This window comes from Daphnia magna, linkage group LG5, assembly GCF_020631705.1.
Source record: "Daphnia magna isolate NIES linkage group LG5, ASM2063170v1.1, whole genome shotgun sequence".
Lineage (NCBI taxonomy): Eukaryota > Metazoa > Arthropoda > Branchiopoda > Diplostraca > Daphniidae > Daphnia > Daphnia magna.
In genome coordinates, this window is record NC_059186.1 from 3920180 (window position 1) to 3928888 (window position 8709).

The following is an 8709-nucleotide window of genomic DNA, read 5'->3' on the forward strand; positions in this document are numbered from 1 at the left end:
CGGAATACCACCTTTTGGTGAAATCTTTAAAGCACTTGATGACCCTTGACTATCCCGTGCCGCCAGACTCGGCTAGGAATAATGCAAGTTGGCGGTTGACCGGCAGCACAGCGTCCAAAAACCATTTGATTTTGGAGATATTGGCAATCATGGATTGGCTCACTTCCAGGTCCGAGAGTCGATTAGTGGCGTAGATATGCTGCATAAGCGCAGCGCCCATTAGGAGAAACGCGTTGTGCTGCTCTCTATTCAAGGTCCAATGGCGAGACTGCTCAATGAGACTAGGAAAATTCTGTGCCATGATTTCGGGTTCCATACCATCACTAAGAACATATTCATCAGTGTGGCTGTCTAGCGCATTCGCCAGATTTTCGAGCAGTTCGATTCGCGTACCTAGATTGTTTTTCGTTCACGAAAGGCAGGTAACAGGTAAGGGAGAAGAATAAAATTTACAGTTAGTTGTTAGTTGTTGTTACAGTTGTATGTATACTTCGTCAAAGGGCGGCAAGACTGTTTACGCAATTTTTCTTTTTTGGCCAAGATGGGATATCCTTAACCTTGGTGCGCCTGAGGTGAGCTCTCGTACACACATCTCAATAGTTGGCTACGATGGAGACATTGACGTAAGCAAAACTAAGACATCCTCTGAGGCAAAAATTTAAAATTTCTTTATTTACTTAAGTGGGTTGTATCGCCACCTGGAATTCAGTTGACTTTGCCATCGAAATCGGAAATGTTAAGTGATTGGGCTTGGGTGGTACAGTTAGATAACTTGGTGAACTGAAAGGATAAACGACCCGTGCACTATTGCTTAATGCGGAAAATTGCTATTCTTCATTTTAAAAATTATATCTAATCATCAGAAAATGGTGAATTGAAGACAAGTCATAGACGTTAACTTTTCGCCGTCGTCCTTAAACAATATCAAAGTACAGTCCAAGCGTTCTTGAACATTTCGAGATCCTTGTCAATGTGTTATTTACTATGTAGTACATATGGTGCTGAATAGAAAATCAGTCAGCAGGTGTTAATACACATAGTACAAGAAAGTTTTTGAAAACTCACTGTGGTATTGTTTTTTACTTGTGACAAATTTATTATTACATTTACGCAAAGTACCTCCTTAAGATTTGGTGTTTTCCTTATTTTGTTCCTTTGGAGTACTAAGCTGATAATCTACAGGTTTGTCATAACCCATGAATTTGATGTTACAGTTGTATACGTTAGTAACATAAGAAATGTCAAGAAGACATCGATTATAATCATTACCAAAAGGTTGATCCAAGTGTGTATCAATCTCGGAAATTTCCGAATTAGGATTGCTCTCTTCTATCGGAAACCCAAGACTTGCACGCCCGGGCAAGATGAACATATATTTTTTTTGATGGCAGGGAATCGACAGCAAACTTCGCGTTGGAATTGGATACTGTGGAGGGCCAGTTTCTCGTCGGCAGGTCCAATGGGGACTGTGACAGCGCTCCAAGAGCTGCAATAAAAGGGTCTGATACAATTTCGTCGAATTCTTCAATAACATCATCTTCTTCTTCTATGTCAATATCTGAATATTCTTCGTCGTTGTTCTCTATAGTCTCGTTTTCCTCTTTAGCCAGTTGCTGCAGGTCGGGTTCAGTGAAGTCCAGGGCTTCGGCTTCAGGAGTTGAATGACAAAAGCTTTCATAGAAATTCTGGATACTATCTAACGTTTGTTTTATATCTTCATCTGAATAAAGGGATGGTTTATGGCGGGTATACGCTCCCCACCAAGTTTCGTCGTCAGCGATTAAATCAATTTTTTCACGAAAGGGCACGAACATGGTCAGAATACCCTTTGCGTATTCGATTCTTCTTTCTTCTCGTTGCTCGGCAAGAAGGCTGCTACCGTCTTCTAGGTCGTGAAGATCGGGAAGCCTTTTGGCTAAATATTTTGTCCAGCGGGTTACCGTTCTGGCCCTGTGCCCCAGATGGCGATACTGAGGATGGCCCGGCGAAAACCCATAAATCGTTCCATTAGATGCTGGTTCCAGCTCTCGGTCTGATGAGCAATTGACATCTGTCTGATTATCCGTCTTCACATCGAGCTTGCAGATCTCTTGAGTTCGGACGAAATTCCAAAAGTTCATGGTCTCAATGTGTGGAGTTTTAGTGCACCGAAACACGTAATCGTGAATCGTTGCTCTAACTTCGCCAAAACGTGTTATGGTTGCATGGATGTTTTCTCTTTCCAGATAGCCCACAGCCTGGGCGAGAGGAAGTATCTCCGTTTGGTGGGACATAGCAAAGATGTTGTTCCCTAGTAGAACGAAAGCAGCCAATGGTCCACCAATGGTATCCCCCTTAGTCGACGCCCTAACCCCAGACAGAAGTTTTCGCGGGGCGCACCATCCAACTCTCCATCGTTCTCCTCCAGTTGTCTCCGGTATTCGGCAACTGGTTTTTCTGCCTTTTCTTGTTGCTTATTGATTTTGTCACCATACTTCTCTATGGACCGCAGGGCCTCGTTTAAAGCCTGTTCACAGTCGGCGCTGTGTTTTGTCGAATACGCAACGTAGTACATACTGACTTTTGGATCTTTGACGTACTTAACGCAATTGTTGCAGTTAAGGACGGACATAATGTGAGCGTTGCAGTCTGTTTAAAAAATGTACGACACTCTCTTCTTAACGTTAATGAGCAATTCGGAAATCCGTCGGCTTCCCGGTAATACGGTTTCATTTTCTCCACTCCTATTATCGTTTTTGACGTAAACCGGCTGTACTTGAGTCACTTCTGTTGGTACCGGCGGTATGCCGTAGCGACACGTATTTCTTCTGTTTTTGAAACAACTTTTCCTGTGTCGCCAATCGTGTTGATTGACACGCAAATGTATGAAAGCCAAATCCAACGTCCAAAGATCCACCTCGTCTCTCCTGTTCACAGGCGGTTTCTCTCTGAGGCTACGCCAGATCAAAGTATTCACGTCATCGTCGGATGGCATAGGTTTTTCCAGACGAACGTAGCCAAGTTGAAGTGCCGACATCAGTTTTTGAGTAACGGTCACAGTGCGTCTGCATTTGTCGCATAGCAAAATCTGGCATTCGCATACACGGCCAATCTTTATCATGATTTCCAGATTCGTTCCAGAAGCAATTTTCAGCTTTTCATCCGCACAGAACTCTAGAACGGACTTTCCTTCGGGTTTGGGTAATCGCAGCTCCCCTTCAATAATGCTGGCGATATTTTCCGCTAGTTTGTCGGTGACCGCACTAACATGGCGCGTTTGTATCACTGGACTACCGCTCAGCATAAAGTTGCCAAATGAATCTGCGTCATCGAGTTTCAGAGCATCGTCGAGCTGCTTTTCGATGTTTCCGTGGCCGGCCAACCAAATGAGCATGTGTGTGTGGAGAGTGAGGCGCGATTGCTCTTCAACCACTCGAAGCCATGCTTTCGGCACACCGAAAAGCCCACCGCGTTTGTAAGGGCGATTCTTACTTTGACACCATCCGATAACGTCTTCGATGACGATGTCGAGAATTCGTTGGAAATTCAATGCCGCCGCCACAGGATGATTGGCCAGCATCGCAAACCGCTTGGATCCTAGCGGTATAGCGTCCGCATGAGGCCGCGATTCTGCCGGACCCAACGCAAACCACAACACTTGCCATGATTTCGCGTCATCTGGGCTGATGGTCAGCCAGATGTGTGCTTTCCCATTGTTCGCGTGAGCCGCATTAACATCTTGCCGGTTTTTCTGGGCAGCAGCTTGCGAATGTTGAATTGTTTGGTTGGCAATTTTTTGGTCAGTGAAAAAAGTAGACGCTAAACCGTTAAGGCATCCGGTGGCCGCGGTATTCTTCATCCAAACAATTTACTTTGCACACACTCTATGTGATATTTGGTCGCTTTATTCAGGTCTTCGGTCGAGATGCGTCCTTACGCTTCAGCTCTCGGTATGACACTCCCGTCTGGATTTCCAATACGTGTTGGCAGGTAGGCTCGGATTCGGGCCAAGGTCGAAGACGCTCTGCGAGCAATATAGTCATAGACTGGTAGTGCAAAATCTACGTGTTGGAACTGTCTGCTACTGAGATTGGCATAATATGCTACAAGAGCTTATTGGAAACTCTCACGCTTCTATTTTCGTCGAAACCACCCCGACCGAACGGAAACAAATCCGGATAAAGAGTTTCCAAATACTTGGGCATCGAGTCAGATACAAACTCCTGTCCGGGACGAATCACAAACATGTTGCTTGATGCATCAAACACACATGGGTGATCGACAGTCGGCAACAGATCGATAAGCTGTTCATGTTCGTTATCGTTGCTGCTAGCGTTGCCGTTATCCCCGATCGTTATCGTAGAGGAAATCATGGTGGCATCCATTTCCTCGTCTACCAATCTCAGAAGAGAGTCACCTCCTGTGGTAACCGTTTTCTTCAGATGACTTTCTGTTCCATGGATTTCTTCAACGACTTGTTTGAGCCCGTCTTTTTCAACAAGGAAAACGTCGGGCGACACTGCATCTTCAGGGAGTTGTAAAAACGACTCTTCATCAAAGTTGATGTTTTCGACAACATCGTTATCGACATCCCTCCAAAACTGGTACAGCGCTTTTATTTTGGTAGGCTTAATGATGTAGTCGGCTTTCGTCGAGGCGATTTTTCCTTTGTAGAAGGTGGCCGCATCACTCGTAAAGGGTGAAACCACGAGAACTCGGACAGGGGTCTGACCAGGTGAAATAGGGACTTTCTTTACAACCGCTTCCGATTCTAATTTCGTGCAATACACATGGCCTTTCAAGCTGCTTCCTCCTGGCCCCGTGGTTCCAGTGAATGCGGTAATCATACCAAACGATTGAACAGGACGCATAAGACTTCTGGTACCAAACGACATGTTGCGCAAATCTGGTGGAAGCTGACAAACCCAGTTTTCGTTCGCAAATTGTTAGATGAGGAAGGTGCAGAGGGAGGCAGTGGTGACATTTTGGATTTGGCAGAATATGAAATCACATCCGCTAGTGCTGAGCCTTTCTCCTCCACCAGGTGAACCAATACCAAAATTCACTGTTGAATCATGGAAAGCGAAATGGAGACGAGATTTTTCTCAGATTGGCGCTGGGCAGCGAAAAAGAAGGGCGATGGCCATCAGGTTTGGGCTCGCTGCAACACCGGGAAATGCAAAACAAAAAACAAACAACACTACTATTCAGGTGAATTAACTTCATTCTCAAACTTCGAGAAGCATCTGAACAGCTGTCATTATGAAGAATACAGCAAATGCGAAAAACGTAGTAGTGGAAATGATTCCAGCCAACCAACCCTTAACAGATTTCAGCAGTTTTGTTCAACGACGATGACAAAAGAACGACAGAAGAAACTCGATATCGATCTCGGTTACTCAATAGCGATCGATAATATTCCACTCAACATTTTGCGTCGGAAAAGGTTTCGAAGATGGATACATGTATGTAATCTATATGTAGGATTACATGTACTACATAGATACTATGTAATCTATGTCCTACATGCACTGCACGACTGATTATTTTTTTTTTCGTTTTACTAATTCAACTAACAAACTTTCAAATTTACAGTCAGGAATGCCAGGATACCAGTTACCAGGAATCCAAAGGATGAGAAATGGCATCATACCCAGCCTTGTCCATGCTACAAGATGTAAGTTGCTTAAGATCATTAAGGACTCTTCTTCCTTCACGATCATTCTCGACATTTGGTCGTCGAAATCCATGATGGGATTTATCGGATTTACCTGTCATGCGGTGAGGAAAACGTTCGAAAGATACATCCTGTTTCTTGGCGTGAAGAGAATGATTGGCAGACACACTGCCGAAAATATCTTAGCGGAATATGAGCACTTGCTTCGTGATTGGGAAATAGATCGTTCACTAGTAAGTAACTAAGCATTTATTATAATGTTTCACCTCTATGCCTAATACCGAATTACGTCTGCGTACTTAGATTGATGATTTTCAGGCTGACTTCGAAACCGTTGGAAATGTTATTCCTGCATATCTAGGTTTGATGAACGCTCTTACTCTTACAGTCAGGGACAGGAACGGAGTACAGATCCCGAATCCAAATAGCCGACTCACAACATTGGTTAAATATTGCAAGGGCTTCGTGGCGGGATTGCGATTATCTTTAGAACGACGGTTTTTATTCATCCTGCGCGATGTCCATTACGTTATGGGTAACCTTAATTGCCTGATATGCTACTATTTTTTTACACTTACAATTTGTTTTGCTTCACAGGCTCAATATTTGATCCGAGGTTCAAGCTGGCTTGGATTACGTTAGCAGGATTGAACGAAACGGCCGTGGTAAAAGCGGTTGCTGCTGAAATTGAGCTGCGATATCACATTCTTCGTAATAGTAAGTTCTGTTATTTAAAAACCAATATGAAAAATGAGACATTTAAGGACCAACACTTAACGAAATCGCAGGAAAAGTTGACAGTGTTTGTTTACCAAATCCGCAAACTCAAGTTCAAACAGACGATGCCTGCGTTTCTCCTTCTAACAATTTAGCCGGACCACCATCATCAACTCGCAAGAGACGATTGAGTCAGTCCCTATATTCACCAGTAATTGAGGTACCAAGACCTCGTTCGGTGATTGGGCCTGCCAAAGCCTTGGAAGAGTTCGACGTTTATTTGAAAGAAGACATCATAGACATGGAAGTTCCATTGGATCCAATGGATCCCAACAGTGAGCTGTGTGTCACGAAGCCACTCGAGTTTTGGAAAGTTAATCAATATCGCTTTCCGATCCTTAGTGAAATCGGAAGAGATGTTGTAAGCGTGGCTGCATCCTCAGGTTCTGTCGAACGGGCATTCAGTGTGGCTTCCGATATATTAACGGCCAAACGGTCTGCCATGAAACCCGATCTTTTTTCTAACTTAATGCTCATTAAGTGTAATGCTTGACTTAACGTAGGCTCATTTGATGAATAAATGAAAAGTAATGCTGAAAATGAATTTCCACGCAAAAATTTAATAAAAATCCAATGCGTTTTTTTTGGTATTAAAGTATCTTATATCTTATCTTATCTTATCTTAAGGCTCTTCAAAAAAATTTCAAAAATATCTTTTCTTAACGATTTTTTTAGATACTATCTTGTATCGGAGCATTTTTTTCGGTATTGATGAAATATCTTAACTTAACTTAACTTTTTTTTTTTTTTTTTCAGTATCTGTATCTTTAGGGTAAAAAAAAAGATAGTATTCACTGCTCGTAGAACATAGCTTAAACGCCTTGTGAGTGATTCTTTTAAGACGCTGGCAATAGGTTTGCAGTATTTGATCTGACTTGAAAATGGACACGCCGGATTGCTGTAAAGATTCCCGTTTGAGTCTTTGATGGTTACGCTTACTTTGTTCAACATGTCTAGATAACAAGGAATAACATTTCCTGTAGTCTCATAGACTCCTTGCAAATCATTGGTTGCATCTTCAAACGGCTGTAAAAGAACTGTAAGTTCTTTCAACACGCCGAGTTCGTGATGGGATAGTTCTCCCCACTTTTTAATTGCATTAAGTTTTGATTGAAGTTTGTGGTCCTTATCGATTGCTTTAAGTAAAGCTGCAATCATTCTTAACTGAGAATTCCATCTAGTTGCGTTTTTAGCTACCAATTGAAAACCAACTGCTTTGTACACGGTTTCAGTGTCCAAGACACTCTTACGAACATAATTGACAATCTTACTGCAAGGGCTGAATGCGAACCCAAACCTGAGATAGCTTTCATTGCATCACCAACAACCAACCAACAACCAAGTGTGTGTGCTATGCAGGTTGCTCTGTAGGTAGCAGTAAGACAGTACTCGACGACTTCTTGAAAAGATGCTGATGGGGAAGATAGAAGTTGTAAATCTATACCGTGTTCCACTTCTTCAAGTTCTTCGTGAGTGTCTAAATCAGGAACTGTTAATTCCTTTAATTCGGTTGATAAGTCATCTATGATGTCCATCAAAGAAGAACCTCCGTCGTCAATCTCAAGTTCTATGAAAACCTCATCACTTTAAGGTTTCTCAGTGGATGCAGTTGATGAACGATCTTCGATACGATCTTCGGCTTGAGAAGGAGCAATGTGAGTGAATTCATCTGGCATTGATTCATTTGCAACTTCGCCTGATTCCCACCCTGAATTTGATGAAAACCAGCTGCTACCATGTTTGAACCACCTTCGGTCATAATTCGAGACACCTTGAAATAAATAGAAAATATGTTCATAAATATCATATCATATTTTCATAAAAGATAATACCTTATTCGAAGGAATTTTCCAATCTTGTAAAAGCTGTTCATATTCAGCAAGAATCGCTTGGCTAGTGTGCCTTCCATGCATTTTACGAACTCACAAGAATGCTACAAACTTTTCAAAGTCGTCAGACACAGCTGAACATGTAAATTCGTGTGATGTACCCATCCATAGATTTAGACGACCAGATATCCATGATATTGTTGAGTAATCTACATTGAGAAAGCTTGTTTGCAACTTTTGTTTCGATTTCCTTGTGAAGTTTTGTCTGGAGTGTGTTTCGCATTCTTTCAGGAGTTGGAATCGAATAACGAGGTATGCTCAACCAAAAAAAAATGTAATTCAATATATAATATCAAATACAAATTTACGGAGCATAATACCTTTATCCAATTACGAAATCCTGTTCTTCTCAGCAAGTTAAGTGGCAGATTGTCTTCACCAAACATT

The 8709-nt window shown here is 42.4% G+C and overlaps 1 long non-coding RNA gene and 1 pseudogene across 1 annotated transcript; one reads left to right on the forward strand and one right to left on the reverse strand.

Moving 5' to 3' along the window:
• The first annotated feature begins 476 nt into the window (after window positions 1–476).
• On the forward strand, window positions 477–1029 carry LOC116922370. The gene is made up of 2 exons (XR_004393954.2): window positions 477–623; window positions 683–1029. It is a non-coding gene; the product is annotated as an uncharacterized LOC116922370 (long non-coding RNA).
• Window positions 1030–1123: 94 nt separating this feature from the next.
• LOC116923899 lies at window positions 1124–4916 on the reverse strand (annotated as a pseudogene).
• Between the last annotated feature and the right edge of the window lie 3793 nt (window positions 4917–8709).